Here is a 20,389-nt window from a genome sequence, read left to right on the forward strand (position 1 = left end):
TATATGAGATGAATTTTTACAATACCTAAATTTCAACTGTATGTGTTTCTGTTTTTACTGCGTTGAAGAAAATCAAAAGTTGCCAAATCAGTTTCTGTTAATACGAAAAAATCATACTGAAAATGTTGAATTATTCCGACAAAATTGACATAAATCGACAGCACTGTAGTGGTTACCTAGGTTACCATATTTGCACGTAAAAAATTGCAGCGGATATCTGAGTAACCTACTACGACGGGCTGCGGCTACGTTCATGTATGATAATGTGATTCATTCATGATTAACAGTGTGACGGCGTCGTGAGATAAATAATTGAGCAGTGATTCAAGTTTTGAGATGGATATGGAAGCATTGTGAAAAATGGTTTGTTTTACAAAATTCAGGATAAATCTAGCTAATTTTACCAAATTTACAATGCCAAACGATTCTATAAGAGCGCGTAAGCATATTTAGTTTATTTGTTCAATGATTTCGTGAAAATTTGGTGTTTAATCCGTGCATTCTTCGTGAATTCGGCCTAATGAGATGAATAATGGAGCAGTTCCCCTAATAAAATTTTTTTTATTTTTTCTAAAATTGAAATGATAACAAAACTTATTGTAAAAATTCTGAGATTTCCTCCTATAAAAAGTAATTTGTTTTTTTGAAGAATAAGTTGTAAGCCATTCCTTCAAGTCCAACAATTTAAGAATAATTATATTACAATGATGCAAGATGATTTCCAATAAAAAGTCTATGACGATCAACTCTGTAAATACACCCTTTTCAAAGTATAAAGTATAAAAAAATTGGAAAAAATACTAAGCTACAAAATAAATCAAAACACGAAATAATCCACCTAGCGGTGAAACCTAGCCTTTCTCATTCGCACCATTATTCGTTGAAACAAATTTGCCAAAAAACTTCAAGTTCTCGAAAAAAATACATTTTGATAATTTCTACTGGATTCATAGTTTACTCTTAACCATAACAAACAACAGCACAATTACACCAAACATTTTAAACTAATCATTCACACTCATACGAACACACATTCACACATACAAACATGTACAGACACGAGAAAAGCAGAGCAGAGCAAAGCAAAGCCTTGGGCTAGCGAAACGATCTTACTGACTCTAGCAGTCTCTCCCGAGCCGAGACTCTAACCTACGACGACTGGCTTTTTAGGCCAGCATCGTATCTCGAGACCAGCTGTACAGATACACACTCATATACAAATTACATTAGAAGAAATATGTTTCGAATATATTGAGCGAATTTTTTTCATGATTGTCACGTCACTGTGGATTTTTCAGGTATAGGCCGTGAATCAACTTCAGATTTCTTTTTTGAAATCCGAAATTGCGGCTTCCGTCTATTTATTTATTTCGTCTAACGAAAGTGGACTACATATATTAGCAAGTTCATGCCTAAATGATTGAAAAAACCTTTACTTGATTCGGTTGGTGTCTTTTGGAATACATCCTAGCATTGCCAAATACGATCCACCTTTTTGCGTTTCAAGAATAACGATGTTGTATTGCGAGAAACTGAATTTCATAATGATAAAAGCATAATGTATGAAATTTGACGTGATATTTTTGAAAATAGTTGTGCTGGAAGGTAATAGAATGGCAGAAATGATTCCTAATTTCGAACAATTTAATTCCTAGCAACACTGAGAACGTTCAACTTAAATGAAAATGATGTCGAGGCTACATATTTTATTCTTATCAGTTGGTTTGAACAGTACTTAGGTTAAATTTCTTTCCAAATCTCTTGAACCACATAATAAATCAATATGAAATAAATTACTTGTTAGACAGATAATTCGTTCGTTTGACATTTGTTTTGTTTACATAAGTTATGTAATCTTTGAGATAAGAGACTTCCGTCATTTGATTTTCACATTTTGAAACACAGTGCCTAAACTAAAAATACGATGAAAATGACATTCCATAGCATAATATGGGGCCACTAGAACTCATTTTCAATTGATTTCGTGAAAATCGGTTTAACCATCTCTGTGAAAAGTGAGTAAGTTAGGGCAGTTTTTGGAATATGTTTCTTTTTATAACGTGATTTCACATGTTTATAAATAACAGACAAAGTTATTGTCGGATTACAATGAAATTCAATAATAACCCAGGGGGCAACTAGGCCTTTCATTTGATACTAATTTTGTGGAAATCGGTTTAGTCATCTCTGAGAAAAATGAGTGAGTTTAATCAGCCTCTGGATACATTTCTTCACATAACTTTTGAATCATATTTTTAATCACTACGAAATTTATAAGCTAAGGATTTTGGAGACAGCCCGTTCTTTTGACACTAGTTTTATTAAAATCGGTCGTGTGGTTTTTGAAATAATTATGTTTCGTGATTTTTACATGTTGATACGTTTTAGAGGGATTCAACTGTAACTCAAAAGCGGTATAAGATATCGACCTCTTTTCAATCACGTTTTTTTTTTAAATAAAACAATATTTGGTGTAAATAATACGTGTGTCGATAAATTGTGTCTTATGTCTGATTTAAACATTCATTCTTAAGAGGAGACACCTACGAAAATCACATACCTTTTGGAAGATATTTTTACTGCGACCTAGGAGAGTGACACACAAAATTTTCCGCTCTTATATTAATAGTTATTAGCATAACCGGATTTAGGAGAAATCGAGGGGGGTCACTTCTCATGATTCATAGAAAATACATACATTAATAAAAAAAAATATGGGAATTCAAAAAAAAATCGTAACTTATATTTTTGTATGACATATTCCTTCAATTAAATTCCGACAACTGAAAAGAGGGCTCCGTTATGGGACTTGGCTCCCGGGCCCCCACAGTCATAAATCTGGGACTGGTTATTAGCCTCCAATAAATATCTCGACTATCCAAGGCCGCTAATTTGTCTTATTCAGCTAATATCATTCGTTCCATTAATTAGCGCAGAATTCCAAGCTCAAACAAATTATCCTATGACTAGAAATTAAGATCACATAAATGCTAGGTAAAATCTTGCCCGGAGATTTCGACCGGCAGATCGACTGACTAACGGCAACATTGTGCATACCAGGTACTGGCACCCGCAGCCTGTACGTCTTGCTCTCCAAGGCAGCTAACAGAAGTTCAGAGTACTTCAATGCACCTAATTACGCCGTGTGTGCTGCCGGGTTGATTGGCGCAATCCTTACAAGCGTCGTCGTTAGCTCTACGAATGATCTACGAGATGGTCCTAATGTTTTCGAAAACTCAACTAGCAGCAATTCTAACTTCTCGCCAGTGAGAAATATTCCAATTAAAAATAACATACGTAAAATAAATACTTGCTCTAAATTTAGTAGGTATCTCGCTCATGGTGATGCTCAGTTTGCGTATGGCGAAAGAGGACGATGGCTGTTATGGAACTGTGATTTGCTTCATTGTTACGAATACAAACGACATTTCCAACGATCAGCAAATCAGTTATCTCACAGAATTCTTATCTGAAGGGTTCAGCAGGCAGCACTCGTTGTTGTTCTCTCTGAAGATGAGATTTTTAAGGGCACGATAAACGGAGCAGACACTATTCTACTGCTGCTGAGGTGCGATTAAAATAGCACCTGATCTTGATCTCATTCGATGCGGCAGGCGCTTCGTAATGGGGCGTGCTTTTGTCTCGGCATGTGGCCATTCGCAACGATAGCAGCAGATGGCATCGCCGTTGACCTAGAGGATACCTGCTAGGGGTTTGCGTAATGACTCGCGACTTGACTCGCGCTGTTTGTGTAGTAATCGTTTGGACAGAGAAATTCGTGATTGAAGCCAGAAACGTGCAACAGCAGTAAATAGTTTAAAAATAGTTTACACCGCAGCAAGTTCAAAAAGAAACCAGCAAGAGAATGATAGAAGTTCTAATTCTTGTTTCTGTTTTTTTTTGCAGATCATCCCCACTGTACCACTGTAAAAGCATTTAAACAAACACAGGTAAGCTCACAGCCGGTTATCGCGAATGGAAACATTAAATTACTTCCTCGATTTGAAAATGCCAAATTGGCCGATCATCAGCATCTCTTGATCAATTTCGACCAACAGCAAAATCACAATCATCCTCATCTTTTTATAACCTTCACCGTCATGAATTTGGCGTAAAAATAAAACTCCCATAGTGATTTGGCACCGAATTCGAGCTAAGTGATAAACATTGTTGCGGATGCTGTTTGTCGTCATGAGCAGCCAGATTTGTCTCCACACTGCTGGTATCATCACACAGAACATGACATACGAACCAGCAACAGCCCTCCGAGCAGTGATCTCATGCTGCTTCGGAACTCAACCCGGTTGGCCCATATTTCTCGATCGAACTTTTTCGATTCATTCATAATTTTCTGCTTCGCAGGAAAGCAAACATTTGCCGAAACGAAATTTATTGCCCTTTTCGTCTGTGTTTGCGTTTGGATAGGCCGGATAGTGTGGGATGTGGAAGTATCTTCATCCTGTTGGGAGTTGTGCTTTTTTATTTTCACTCGCTACTTTTTTTACCGAATCTACTGCCGAAGTAGCGCTCGATTGTTATGACTATGACCGGAGCACGAATTGAACAAATTGTTCTTTGGATCTTGAGTTTATTTTGATTTCCCAGCGTGCAGCGGAGCAGCGTGTGTATCTATCTGAAAAAATCTGTGTAGGTTAAGGCAGTATTGAGTAGAAAGTAAACAGTCATCTTGGTGCAAAGTTCTCATTATGCTTTTTGGTACGCTGATTCCATTAAGCACCTTTGTTTTTTCTCATGAGTTTGATTAGTGAAATATTGTGAAAAGAGAATTTCATTGCTCAAAGAATGTACATTTCAATGCATATGACTGAGAAGGAAACTCGATTTGTATAATTTTCATAAAATCCGTTCAGAAAGATTAACAGTTTTTGATAAAAGAAATAAGTTTATTTTATTTCAATTTACTCTGCTTTGAATTTTCATTATAATGTTTGCTTAGGTTTCAATACAAAAGTTAAAAAGAGAAAGTTATGAAAAACATTTTAAAAAATAAAAAAGATAAAGGGTTAACCGTATGTTCCTATATCTGGGTATAATTTTCAACTAGTAATCGAACAGTTTTTCGAGATTCTAGACAAATACGTGAACGCGTTTATAGACCAAATGATTGGTTGCGACTCTCTCCGATCCGGATGAAACTTTGCTGATATTGCTCATTCTACATATTTTCATCAATTTTAATTTTTGACCACAAGAATAATTTGTAAGTATTTTAGGGGATAATTTAAAAATAATTTAATAATTATTTGACAATTTTATCCCCACAAATGTTCGGCAAAAAATTGAGGTTCATCCACTTTTTTTCAATCACAAATTTGAAATATAAATCTTTTTGTTTAATAACGTTGCCATGTTCCCTTGCCCTGCAGCAAATGAAATCATCACAAATCCATTTGTTGGCCAATTTTACATGAAGAATGCTATATTCAGGCTGCCAGCCCAACGGAAATTAATTACTATGAAATCGGGCTCAATTTCACCCCGTGTGCAACGGTTTATTTAAACAGTACGTGCGTTGCACGGTAAGCGGTATCGCTAATTAAAGCATACTTCATCTTTTATGTTGTTTTCTAGTATTTTCTCTCTTGAAAGTTCTCCCGCGCTCATACCCCTACCTGGCTCTCTTTAAAAACTATCAAAATTTGCTTTTTTATCATAGAGCATTTACAATAGACTTACATAAGAGCAGAATCATTTCAAATCGCCTGGAAATACGCGAAAATTTAAACGACCATTTTTGATTTGAATGAAACTTTGCACACGTATTTGGCTTAGCAAACTGAGCATTTTTCACAGGTGCAGAGATTTTTCACACCCATGAGTTACATTCTAAAAGGGCTACGCCTTTTGGCATAGGTTTTATTCGAAGCATTGTGGCCCAGAAACCGTTGGTTGTATAGAAAAACTGTCTGAGAATGAGTTGTAGGGAAATAAAAATGCACCATAAAAAAAATATACACTGTACAAAAATAATTTTTTTTGACCAAAAAAAAATTAAAAATAAACATTAAATTTAAATTTAAAAAAAAAAAGAGTTGAATTTTTTTCTTATTTCTTTTTTTTAAGAAACTTGACGTTAATACGCAACTTTTAAAAAAAAGTCCAGGATGGAGAAATGAAAAATAATTTTTTTATGGTAGATTAATTTTTTTATGAAAATTATAATTTAAACATTTTTCAAAATATTTGTACTCTGATGATTTTAAAAGATGCAGAGAGTCATATTGAATCAAAAAGCTCTTGGTAGTAAACATTCTAAAGGCATTGGTTTTCGAGTTATTTCTAATTTAAGCTCGAAAAATTATAATTATTTGGGAAAATACACGTTTTTCTTAATTTGTACATGGTTTTCCAGCAAAAACCATACGTTCATTGGAATGCTTGATCAAAAATATACAATTCATTCTTTGACAACAAAACGACTGGGCGAACGGTCCTCAAGAAAAGAGTTAAATGTTTTAAGTGATATAAAAATATATAAGAATCAAATATTTATTTTCGAGTTTTATTATCTTGAGAACATATTTTTTCATGACATAGATACTTTACAGAACTAGTTTCACCTTATATTTCATATACATCATAAGTAAATGATTCGTCATCTTTTAAAAACAGCTTTGTTTGTATCTTATTTTCTGAAATCGAAACAAAAGAGTAATACTTTTGTGTGGCAGCTATTATTATAGATTTTTTTGAAAATATTGCTCCATTCTGTTACTCCTTGTTCATATTCTTCATATTATACCCAACTAAAAGACATTTTTGATGAATTTTTATTACTTTTCTGATTAGACCAATCATACAATTCTTTTGCGCTTGTAATGGGATGTTCATGTTCTTTAGCTAAACTTGCATTTCCTGCCATTCGTTTTAATATGCCACCAATTGCATCGCATGGGCCTTTAACATGAGAAGTCGCAAAAAAATGCCACTCTGCATCGACGTTATATTTTGTTTTGAGCTTGCAAAGTTTTTTCTATTTTTATATTGTGAGGCAGCTCCATCAGACATTAATATCGCTTTTTTCAACTCTATTGTTGTTTTCAAAAAACTCATTAATTTGGCAATGAACACCTGAACCGCAACAGTATCATGATGGAGTACTTCCGATATTATGATGAAGCTGATATTCTTAAGTGTTCCAGATTCTGAACAGTAAACAACGAAGGGATGAATGGTGGCTTGACTATCATTCCAATAACTACACGAATCACAAATTGATGAAGACGTATTAAAATGAGCTTGACTGTTCAATGTTTTTAATTTTGCAATAACGTTTTCGTTTAATTTGCGTAAGCTTGATGAGCACCGATGACCAGGAAAGGGTTTGCAGCATTTGGGCTTGGTGTATTCCATTTTCACTTTATCCATCTTCACAAAATGCAAACTGTTACTAACACATCTGGAGTAGTGCAATCGTATTTATATACGAAAACAGATATTATAAGTAACCCAGTAGTTATTGGTTGCGTACTTTAAAAACAGTTATTATTAGTAAACAAGTAGGTAGTGTTGCACGACAAACATATTTTATTATAAAACATTCGGCAAGGAGGAACGTGTAGGTAGGCTAAGGTTTAGCGCTTGAATTATTTATCCAATCGTTTTGTTGTCAAAGAATGAATTGTATATTTTTGATCAAGCATTCCAATGAATGTATGGTTTTTGCTGGAGAACCATGGACAAATTAAGAAAAACGTGTACTTTCCGAAATGTTAATAACTTTTCGAGCTTAAATTTAAAATAACTCGAAAACCAATGCGTTTAGAATGTTTACTACCAAGAGCTTTTTGATTCAATATGACTCTCTGCATGTTTTATAATCATCAGAATATAAATATTTTGAAAAATGTTTGAATTAGAATTTTTATAAAAAAATTAATCTATTATAAAAAAATTCTTTTTCATTTCTCCATCCGGGACTTTTTTAAAAGTTGCGTATTAACGTCAAGTTTCCTTAAAAAAAAATAAGAAAAAAATTCAACTCTTTTTTTTTAAATTTAAATTTAATGTTTATTTCTAATTTTTTTTGGTCAAAAAAATTTTTTTTTGTACAGCGTGTATTTTTTTTATGGTGCATTTTTAATTACATACAACTCATTCTCAGACAGTTTTTCTATACAACCAACGGTTTCTGGGCCACAATGCTTCGAATAAAACCTATGCCAAAAGGCATACGCCCTTTTAGAATGTAACTCATGGGTGTAAAAAATCGCTCCATCTGTGGAAAATGCTCAGTTTGCTGAGCCAAATACGTGTGCAAAGTTTCATTCAAATCAAAAATGGTCGATATTCGACCATCGGTGATTTGGCGCGATCTTGCTCATAAAAGTTATTTTTATTATGTATTACAAGTAATGTACAAAATATGATTAAAAGACAAAACTACACTTTTTTATGCACACTGTATTACAGACTCCTTGATATATGTTTGAAATGGGCAAGTGAAATCATGATGTCAATACTTTTTCTTGAAGTTAAGCTGAAGTACTATAAATTCTTGCAGGTTCCATTTGTCCCAATCCACCCATCTTGGAGTACGGCGAGCAATTGTTACAGCAGGTTTTAAAAATTATAAAAATGCTTACTTTTTTGTGACAAAAGATAGAGAAATGGTTCATTTAAAAAAGTTCTAGAACGTTTAAAAAAATGAAACTTTGTTGAACAAATAACATTTCTATCTTCTTCGGGTACACAGTTACAGAGAATTTTATATAGAAGTTATTTAAAAGTTAGTTTTTTGTACTTAACTGTTTTTTTACTTTTCATTTATTTGACACTGTACCAATAAAATTTAATGTTCAACGGCGCCAATTATATCTGATGACTTAAAATCTAAAAGCAAAGTTTTTATCCTCGCTGCACGCAAAAGTTGGAGTGTGCGTAACCAGATCATTTATGAGCGAAATTAGCGCATTTACTGGTTAAAATTGGAACCAGTACAACGCATGTGCGTTGGGCATAACGCATTTGGTGCTCTAGCATATTTTGAATGTATTGCGCAGCTCCAAGCCACTACACTTATAAAGCATCAGCCGATGTTCAGAAGGTTGGCATCGTTAAAACAGTGCAACCAGCAATCAATACTGATAAGTTGGGTACTGGCTCCATTGCAGAAATTATTGTCTGATCGATTCACTTTCATGAATCAGGTCATTTGAAAACATCATTCAATCATTAACATTAAACAAAAACATGAGATTAGTCCAAAACATTTTGCATTTAATTGTGACTCTGGTTTCATTCACATGCAGTCGGTTCTGTGTAACTGGCACCAGCGTCAATAACTTCCGCGGCAACAAGGCTCACCATTGGCTGTTTCGGTTGCTGACGATTTTTAGGGATGCACGAGCCGTTGATACGCACCGGCTCGCGAAAGTAAAGAACGGTTTTTTGAGCGCTTCGAAACTGATCATTCGCCCGAAGTCGAAGTTTACCGAGACATTACGATTTTTGTGTATATGATACATATTCTGATTTTGATCTCTGTCAATGTATCCCTTGTACAACTTTTGCGTTATGTTTATCACGCATTGGTTGTGCGAAGTCAGAGCAAATTCTGTGCAAATTAGAAGGAAACATTGGATGAATAAAGCTTGAACTTTTGCGTGTGCCGACTACGAACTTAAATTAGGTCTAACTTAAAACGAGCATGGATTTTTCAATCAGTGTTTTGTTTTTGAATGTTCGTCTGATGATCTTTGAATGGCCATGAATATGCAGCATGTATGGATTTGTTCTGCTGAGCCACGATGTCGTGAGCTGGGACAGGGGCTTGTAATCCTCGGGTCCTAGAGGTATTGTGCGGGGTCTAGTTGGGAATATTTCTCGTATTTTCCTGAATATTCGAATTCTTTATCTGTCAATCAAATATCTGAATTAGAAATTCAGAACGCACTTAAAAATACGCACTTAAAAATACGACACTACGAAAGGTCCTGGACCTGACAGAAAAGCTCCAATTTTTCTCAAAAACTTGGCACAAGCACTATCTAAACCTTTACTTTACCTCTTTAATATGCCTCTGAAGAATGGAAATTTTCAAGAACTTTGGAAAATCTTATATTTAATGCCAATTTTCAAATCTGGCGCGAAATCTGACATTCGTAACTATCGTGGAATTGCCATTCTTTCATGCATTCCAAAATTATTTGTATCAATTATTAATAAAAAAAATCTTTCAGCAAGTAAACACCACATTACAACTCAACAGCACGGCTTTTACAATGGCCGATCAATTACCACAAATCTTATGGAATTCATAGCTTTCACTTTGACTGTAATGGACAACGGCAACCACGTAGAAGCTCTTTATACGGACTTTAGCAAGGCATTTGACAGAATCGACATACCTTTATTGCTCTTCAAGCTCGAAAAATACGGAATGGAAACAAAGTTTTTGGAATGGCTGCAGTCGTACTTAACAAAACGAACACAAATAGTCCGCTTTCAAAATTCCTTTTCAAACTCAATAGAAGCAACTTCCGGGGATCCTCAAGGTTCTCACCTGGGCCCTCTTCTTTTTATATTATACGTGAATGACATTTCCTTTCTTCTTAAATCAATACATGTGCTTGTATATGCTGACGACATGAAGCTGCTTATATAAATAATCAATGCAGAAGGCTTCGAAATATTTCAGAATGAAATTAATGTATTCTACACTTGCAACAAAAGTCTTTTGCATCTCAACATTAAAAAATGTAATTCAATAGCCTTTAGCAGAAAAACAGTAACACTACCAACAGACATTTTCCTAGGAAACCAACCAGTAGAAAAATGCAAAATCGTAAGGGACCTAGGCGTAGTCTTACACTCCAAACTTACATTCATAGAACATTATAACACAATAATCAACAAAGCAAATAGTATGCTGAGCTTTATAAAACGCTTCGGCCATAATTTCCAAGACCCATACATAATCAAACTATTATATATTACATACGTCCGACCAATTCTGGAATTTTGTAGCATTGTATGGAATCTCTATATTGTAACACATGAAGAACGCATTGAATCTGTCCAAAAACAATTTCTTTTGTACGCGCTCCGTAAGCTAAATTGGACAGCATTTCCCTTACCATCATATGAAGCACGCTGCATGCTTATAGACATACAAGTACTCAAAAACGCCGCGAACTTTCAATGCTTTACTTTATCAATGACATTATTTCTCAACGCGTGCAATCTTCTAAGTTATTATCGCAACTAAATTTTTATGCATTCAGTCGTCAATTAAGAAATCGTAAAATATTTCACGCATTTCCCGTGCGAGTTTGCGTGAAAATTCCACCCCGCGTCCATTTGGAAATCATCTTTCATAAACGTAATGTTTGTAAAATTATACTTATTTTTGTATTAACTTTCAGCGCCGTCAGAGAAAATATGCGTTTTTGATACGTGTGGCAGATTTCTTTTCATGTAACTAAACAATTCATTGAAGCAACAGTGAACAAGCACATAGTTGTGGTCGAGAACAGGTGTTATTGTGATTAAACTTTTTTGCTCTAACCTTCCATTTTTCAAGTAGTAAATTACAAATGGGTGAATGGTCACTATTTGTCTGGCGAAGTATCTTGTACACTGAAGAAAGTAGTCCATCTATGGCAGTTCTACCCTATCCAAATAAGTTGTTTATGAAGACCTATTCTAAACATGTACTTCGTGCATACTAAACGATGTGCGTTCAGTGTGCGCTGCGTGACAAGCAGCGCTTGCTGCTATATCGATCGCGCGGCGCGCGTTGGAAATGTTAAAACTCGGTATAGAAAATTGGCTCGACGGCCACGTTTCTTTCGCGACACACCTGATTTTTTAAATGTGTATTGTAGGATTTTGTAGATTTTGTAGATCTTGTAGCTTTCCAATGGTTGTCTCAGAATTAAAATCGGTGGTTGCCAACCTGCTCAAAAATGCGTTTCAATGATAAAATTCAAAATGGCGGCGAATCCAAGATGGCGGTCAAACTTTTGAATACTCCACATGAAAGCTCTAGATGTTTTCTGAATAATGAAATGCTGTTTGTAGAGGGTTTTGGGACAAATATTTGAAATATAGCTCTATAAAAATATTCGATTTTCACTTTTCTAAAAATTTGTTCACCCCTTGGTGAACAAGGGGTCCACCAAATGGAACAAATTTATGTGCAGTTATTAATTTTTTACTGCGTTCAATCGAACTAAAATAAAAAAATCAATTTTCAAAGACCTCGTGTCACTAGTGGCCTGGTTTCAGCGACAATTGCCCAGCAGAAAGATCTGTACAAATCTCATCCACCTGCAAGCCTTATTCAATATGCCGTAGTCGAAAGAGGTGGAAGATACAAGATTAGTTGTAGTAGATGGTTTCTGAACGAAGCCATGATTCTGTGTCGATGTGAGACTGCTCGCTCTTCTAGCACCGTCGACAGTCGCACGTATCAGTTGTAGCCGGAATCAACCCAGAAATCTCCGTGAATATTTGACTTCTTTCAACTTCGGATAGTTACTGCGTTCACGCACCAAATTAACACTCTAGTGCCCAAGTTAATTTTTGGATAGGCTTTGGTAAAATGACTATGAATCTTTATAAACCTTTGTTTATTATATGTTAAAGCTTTTGAGAGGTATGACTGAAGCCCGTCTGAAGGTGGTAATGGGCACTAGAGGGTTGAACTAACTTGTTGTAATTTCCTTTGTCAAGCGACTTCTATTAGGGTTCATAAGAGTATTGCCAAACGATGGAAATGTCATTGAATTTCATTTTAAACCGAGAAATGTTCAATTTGTTAAATGATGCCATATGGCATCATCAAATTGATTCGGGTTAATCAGTTTTGTTGGAAAACTATGTTCAAACCATGCCTAATCTGCCAGAGATTGTGGCGTTTCACAATGGCAATGTCGATGTAGTCACACTTTTTTTATCATAACTCTAACTATTTAATTATCGGTTCCAAAAATCAAGTGAGCCTTTTTTCAAAATGCTTCTGACGAAGAACGTTTAACTGAGGTTGGAAGCGAGTTTCAATTATTCACACCATGCACATTCAGCGAATTGGCATAACCTGAGGCAGTGTGGAATTGAGGAAGGTTATGCCTCGATAGTTGCTACAGTCGAGTCTATGTTCCTTCTTATAGATAGGGTATATGAGTCCTTTCAACTAGTTTCTAGCTAGTGATTCTTAGATCATACCCTCAAAATAATCTGATGAATCACTCTGTACAGCCGCTCGCTCCCGACTTCGAAAAGTTCGGCCGATTAACTGTCCATTAAGCGGTCCACTTCAACTGGTTCATTGATCTGTCTGTTAAGTTTCCGATTTTACTGTGCAGTAGCTTAATCCGCTGATAACCTTTGGATGTTATGACGGATTTTCTCGCCGATCTCGATTAAAATACGTTGGTCAGCCGTGCGCAAACCTGTCGTATCCAGTTTATACACTCAGCTGGATAAAGAACAGTTGTAGGTCAATATTCAAGGAGTAGCAGGATTTTATACCTACAAGTTGCAAAGGTTTTTTTCCGTTGAAAGAGACTGAACCACTGCGACCATTATTTGACCTTTTGTGGTATGCTCCAACTTACTCTAAGTACGTACGAGCAGGTTCATCACTATTGAGCGAGTTTATGTCCTTGCTGCATTGCAAATTTATCCCAATTATAGTATGAAGTTCATTACCGTTCCGGGACTTTCCCTCCGAATATCTGCAGATTTTACGTGTCCCTTACCGAAGATACGTAATCTGCATTGCATTAATACTCGGCATTCGCAGACTAGGTGATCCAAGGTTTCGCTTTCGACGCCACAAAGGCGACCTTTATTATCATCAAGTTTGCCTAGCTTCTTGAGAGAATACTTGCTGGTCCTTTGATTAGACTTGTGAATGTCTTCAGGTCTTTCTTATTGAGCCTAAGAGTTGCAAAGGTTACTTGTGATGGAAATCTGGCTGATGCCAGTACACTGGTAGTGTTGGCTGGAAAAATGATTTTCAGCATTTAATTAGACAATCATCTCATGCAAATCTTAATACAAATTTGGAATGCAATGCGCCAAGCAGAGACAAAACCAATCGATAAATTTTGATATATTTAGAATTTTTTGGGCTCCCCAAATAGGACAAAAAAATGCTATCAAATTTCATTTTTTCTTATAACGATGCTCTACACTAGTGATCAATCAGGGAGCAGGCCTTTGCATTGTAATGTCTCCAGGTGTACCTTGTGATGGGTACTACAGATCACTTTTTCTTCGTAAAATTGTGCCACAAGGGGGAAACTTCGAAATCAAACAAACAATCATTATTGCTCAATATTATGCATATTTTAGGCTTTAACATCGCAGGATGGCCTTCAAAATCAAAACTGCAAAACCATTGATTTCACAATGTCTCTTCATGAACTTGAACATTTTTTAAAATCAATACGCAATCGCTATTGCTCCAAAAGATATTAAATGAATATTTTAAGTAAAATCACTGACGAAACGCGATCGTATAGATATTCTTCTGCTCAAAAAAAGGAGTTGAGTGAAAAATTAGGGTAATTTTTCCAATTAGATGGCACAAACTATTCAAAACAAACTTTCATTTGTGACCCACTACTAACGACAATAGCAGTCGAACCAGAGGAAGATTTTATGTTGTGAGGGCAACAACAACTTTTTTTTGTCAGTCATCTTCAGCGAGGATAATTTTACCTTAAATTGTCGCTCAATTATATTACCTTTTTGCACATTATTGGAAAATATTCATGCGTCAAACAGCGATTGTAAGTTGCGTGCGAAAAGAGAAAATTGTCCCCTCTCAAAAAATGACCAATAATTTACACTGCACGGTTGCAGATTGGCGTCGCTCCGAACCGCAAGCCGCAGATAGAGAACACGATCCCTGCAGCTAGGGCTCAACCTTCAGGCGAGGTTCGTCAAAGTTCCATGATTCAATTGTCACTACTAATTTTCTAATCGGGCGTTCGTGTTGGTTAACGAGACAGCGGAAGATCTCCCGGTGGACGAGACTCGAGCATGACCTTGATCGAGATCACATTGATCTTGGTAAACCACAACCTGGTGCCAACGCGAAACGAGATACGATCTGTTACATCGAGGTGCACTTGGCACATGGCACACGGCACACGGTTAGCGGGCGTCGTGGTGACACATCGAACTTCACCTGGAAGGTCAGAGAAGGTCCCTCAGAGAAGCCGGTGTTTGTCTTCTGGGTCACACTTTTTTGCTGTGATCACTACCTACTCCCACTTATTAAAAATCAAATTTTAACCGCTAATAAATTGTTGTTTGGTGGGGTAATTTGTTTTTCTCTGAATTTAATCCGGCACCCCAGTAGCGGGACTTTTATTCGAAAAGATTATCTCCCCGGTACTGCTCCTCTACCGTAGATCGATGCGATGTTGTTGTGCTTGGGTGTAGCAGTTAGCGTGCGTTGAATGAGCCAAAAATAAAACACCTTCGTCTACATCCTTCATCCCACGACATACCATGTGCTGGGCCGAATTTTCCGGTGGCGATGGTGGTGCTGAGGAAAGAGGTGATTCAGAAAGAGAAATATTTGCGTTGCAACATCAGCTTAGACTTGGGCATTTGTTCGAAAATGTTATGTAAGCTTTAATTGTGCAGATGATCGCGTTTACTGATCGGCGGACGTTTTGGTAGGGTGGTTAACAGCGGACAGTAGGTTTAATCCAGAAAAGCGAAACTCATTTCAATATCCGTTGTTAAAACCCTGACATCTTCTAGCACGATGTGACGCCATTCCTCCGATGAAACCTGAGCCTCCATTGTGGAATGTCGTTCTGTCACTGCTAGCACAGGGACTAATTATTTGACGTTAAAATTGTTTTTCTACTGTCGCGTCGCCGTGCAGCTTTTGTTGCGTTTTTACCAGAGTTTCTGCTGCAGTTACGAAATATGAGGCAAGACTACCTCAACCCATCGAAACCGGTAGCAAATCGCTGATCAGCAGCCGTCCAAAAAGAGCAAAATACTTAAAATTAATGACTCCAACGAATCATCGGTTCCACACGGACTTAGGAGACGCGATACGGCCCAACGCTTATAAGGTTGGTGAATTATTAACTAGGTCAAGCTGTGCTTATGTTTTAATGCCACCTTGTGCTGCATGCAGGGCGAGCTGTTCTACGGCAGAGCAGCGCTTCGATTTGGCAAGCTCTCGAGAGGCTGCAGCACGCTGGATGCCCGAGTTAGCAGGGTAGCTAATAGCGCACGATTAGAAATTCCGTCGATGTCTGTCCTTGGCTGCGGCTGCTGCTGCCGGTTGATGAGATGCGGAAACTGGTGCAGTTTCGAATCTCGCATCCAATAAACATCCTAACAATAATCCAACGATGCGGGTGCGAACTCGGCCGAATCAGAAAAGATTTCATCAGTATCGTTGCTTTTAACTGGTAATGTAAACATTTTATCGATAATCATTCAGGGTTGAGAAAAACATGAACTGCTTTAGGATGAATTTTTTTATTGTTGCACAGTTGTCGAAAATCTTAGTATGGTTAATTTTTTACATAACTTCTTCTAACAGTGTGTCAGTTTTTTTTTCTCGTTTTTTCTCCACCAAAGAGGAAATGTTAAAACCTGAATTCTGGTTTTTGTTATTCATCGATGTGCTAACCTCGTAATGACCATTCAATTATCGATGAATGAATAAAGGAAAAGTTGTACTTTCAATTATTTGAAAGTCGTAAGTCAATTTGACGCATGATTATATTTTAAACACATCAAAATATGAAAAAGCACTGAGGAATACTGTATGTCACAGTCGAAATATATATTTGCGCGGACTGAATTTCAATATTTATTTCCAAAAAAAAAAAAAAAATTCTAGTAGAGTATAACGGAAACTGATAACTATTTCTTTGATTTCTTAAATCACTTTGCTAAGACGCGCGGTATAGATTTTCTAAATTTGACATCAAAATATGATATTTTTTTCTGGGTTGAGACAGACAGTGTTAGCAGCTGGGAAAGCGAGAAATGAACGAACAAAAAAAAATATGATAAAAAATTGGATGTACCGCATCCAGACAAGATGATTGTATCATAGATTTTATCTGTATTCCTTCATGTAACATGAAATATCCTCGATGGTAAATATGGCAACCCTTTTGCTAATACAGTCATACCTCGATATGAGGCAACTTTATTTTTATTTTCGTTACGTTATATCGAGTTACGTTATATCGAAGCAAAAAAAATTAAATTTATGCAAGAATGTTAATGGATACTCAAAGATACGCGAAAACCCATTTTCCATAACCTATCGGTATCTTTAAACCTTTCTGATGCCCATTTAGAAATATTTTCAGAAGCAAAACAAAAATATTTTTTTCAATTGATACAAGAGGTTGCTCAAAGATGCGTGAAAACCTATTTCCCATCACCTATCAGTATTTTTAAACCTTCCTTATGCCCATTCTGGACAATTTTCTCATTGGTTTCATTGGTTTCAAAACTCGCTACAAACTTTTTTTGAAGCAATTTATAGCCCTAAAACAGTTGCTGTATCATTTATTTTCCGATTTCAATACATTTTAAAATGTTACGTTATACCGAGGTAAAAGTATTCTATTTCAAACAATTTTGGCAACCATATTTCATTTCGCATGACTTTTCGTACGTAATGAAAAGTGCAATGAAATTTCGAAAATATCTTACCGAATTTCTAAGCGTTCTGCACCATTTCTTTATCTTTAACGCAATGCATCAATCGTAATAACGAGCATGACGAACACATTTTTCGTTGAGGCCATAATTCACGTGTATCACAAAATTAGTACTGATTGCAACACTGATCCTGTATGAAAAGTAGCACGAAGATGATTGTTTACCTTGAACACTTGGAGCCTCGGTTTGAAGGTTTACATGAAGTTTTTAACCTCATTCTCTGCGCATCTTCGAAAAACACCGTATTTAGTTTATTAAATTGAGTAATTATTTTTCTATTTTTTTAACTCAAATTTAGACTTACTTGGTAAAATCATTATAAACTTTTCAACTGTGAATGTCAATTTTCGACAATAGGTCATGGGCATGGATTTGCTCAAAAGCATGGATTAATGGATATAATTATCATGTTAAAGTCGGGTGCGAGTTTGGTCCACAAACCCAGAGGCGTCTCGTCCACCTGTTCAACCTGTTCATAGGACAGGTAGACAATTTCAGAAAAAACGTGATTTTTTCTTATTTGTAGAGTGGATGAAAAATCTTCGAAGGTAATTTATTTGTAATTTTAATGTTATCCCGAACATCCTTATTTTATTTTCTACATAGTGGAAATTTATGCACCATAAAGAATGTAACCTGATGGGCTACACTTCAGACTACGCCATACAACTCACACGCAACGCAACCCACACGGCCACACGCAATAATGACTACCGTTTGTTCAGACCTTTCACCTGAACTAACTGCCGTTCAACACTTCTCTGCACCTTCAAGAGCGGAAGGGTAGACGCAGTCATTTATGCTCACCACTACTAATGCGACGCCTCGCGTAAAAATGACATTTTTGGTTCAAACTTTCTGCTGAACAAAACCGATGTCAGCGAGAGAAAACATTCATTAGGGGAAAGTAGGTAAAGACGGACACCCTAAGGTTTAATCTAAATAATTACTAGGTATTAGGTATCGCTATTTAGATCGCAGTAGTCATACAAATTGAAACTTAAGGTCATTTGGTTTCATAATCATTTTTGGTATTAGTGAACTTCCTCCAAGTTTTATGTGTTTTGGGTCTTCAAAAATAAGACTACAAATTGCTGTTTTTTTGACATGGTTGGGAAAGACGGACACTTGGAGTGGGTAAGACGGACACTACGAAGGTATCGGTGGACACTCACAAAAAAGATGTAGGGGAGAGTAGGTAAAGACGGACACTGCGGGTAAGATGGACACTTTTAATATTTCACAAACTAGAATGTATTATGATAGTTGAGTGATGCGAATACCTTCTTTATAGTGTGTTAATGCTTTTGAGTTGCATTATCGGTTTTTAGCAAGCAAACTGTCAAATTTGTAAGTAAAACAAAGAATATTTTCGTGAACGCGCAATTTGATGTAATTTTTATTCCACGGAAAATAGTGCAAAACTCGTGAAACTTACGTGTTATCATTTGTTCACAATAGTAAAGTGATTAATTAGTCTTTCCTCGGTTTTCTAGTGAAAATCCAGCAGATTTTCGATGTTCCGATGAAGAGCTACGATCGTTTGAAAAATTTACAACCAGGTCGGGCAAGACGGACACACTAAGGTAGGGAAAGATGGACACACGGATTTTCCAAGAATTTTCACATGTAGCATCTGTTGTGTACTACAGATGTTCACAAAGTACACCCGCGAGAGAAACCAGCGGATATTAATCACTTAGCAGTTAGAACAGGTCATATAGGCGGAGAATTTTCACCTTCATCGAAACCCATCCTCTTAAACTGTTCACGTGATGTATAGATGGACATTAATAACGTAGAGTAATGTATGGCCATCACTTAACACATAAATCAAAAGAATACTTAACGTACTACATCTTTTTTGTGAGTGTCCACCGTTACCTTCGTAGTGTCCATCTTACCCACCCACAAGTGTCCGTCTTTCCCAACCATGTCAAAAAACAGCAATTTGTAGTCTTATTTTTGAAGACCCAAAACACATAAAACTTGGAGGAAGTTCACTAATACCAAAAATGATTATGAAAACAAATGACCTTAAGTTTCAATTTGTATGACTACTGCGATCTAAATAGCAATACCTAAGTAATTATTTAGATTAAACCTTAGGGTGCCCGTCTTTACCTACTTTCCCCTAGTACGTTAAGTATTCTTTTGATTTATGTGTTAAGTGATGGCCATACATTACTCTACGTTATTAGAGTCCATCTATACATCACGTGAACAGTTTGAGAGGATGGGTTTCGATGAAGGCGAAAATTCCTCGCCTATATGGCCTGTTCTAACTGCTAAGTGATTAATATCTGCTGGTTTCTCTCGCGGGTGTACTTTGTGAACATTTGTAGTACACAACAGATGCTGCATGTGAAAATTCTTGGAAAATTTGTGTGTCCATCTTTCCCTACCTTAGTGTGTCCGTCTTGCCCGACCTGGTTGTAAATTTTTCAAACGATCGTAGCTCTTCATCGGAACATCGAAAATCTGCTGGATTTTCACTAGAAAACCGAGGAAAGACTAATTAATCACTTTACTATTGTGAATAAATGAAAACACGTAAGTTTCACGAGTTTTTCACTATTTTCCGTGGAATAAAAATTACATGAAATTGCGCGTTCACGAAAATGTTCTTTGTTTTACTTACAAATTTGACAGTTTGCTTGCTGAAAACCGATAATGCAACTCAAAAGCATTAACA

At 36.3% G+C, this 20,389-nt stretch overlaps 1 protein-coding gene across 16 annotated transcripts in view; it reads left to right on the top strand.

Annotated features, from left to right (window-relative positions):
• The window catches only part of LOC129722665 (PDZ and LIM domain protein Zasp-like), a 196,738-nt gene that overhangs the window by 40,572 nt on the left and 135,777 nt on the right, over positions 1-20,389 (top strand). For all 16 annotated transcript variants that reach the window (XM_055676289.1, XM_055676288.1, XM_055676287.1 and 13 more), the window contains one exon: positions 3,907-3,950. The gene's annotated coding sequence lies outside the window, so the exon portion shown is untranslated. The remainder of the gene's footprint in view (positions 1-3,906; positions 3,951-20,389) is intronic.

This window comes from Wyeomyia smithii, chromosome 2, assembly GCF_029784165.1.
Source record: "Wyeomyia smithii strain HCP4-BCI-WySm-NY-G18 chromosome 2, ASM2978416v1, whole genome shotgun sequence".
In the NCBI taxonomy this organism is placed as follows: Eukaryota; Metazoa; Arthropoda; class Insecta; order Diptera; family Culicidae; genus Wyeomyia; species Wyeomyia smithii.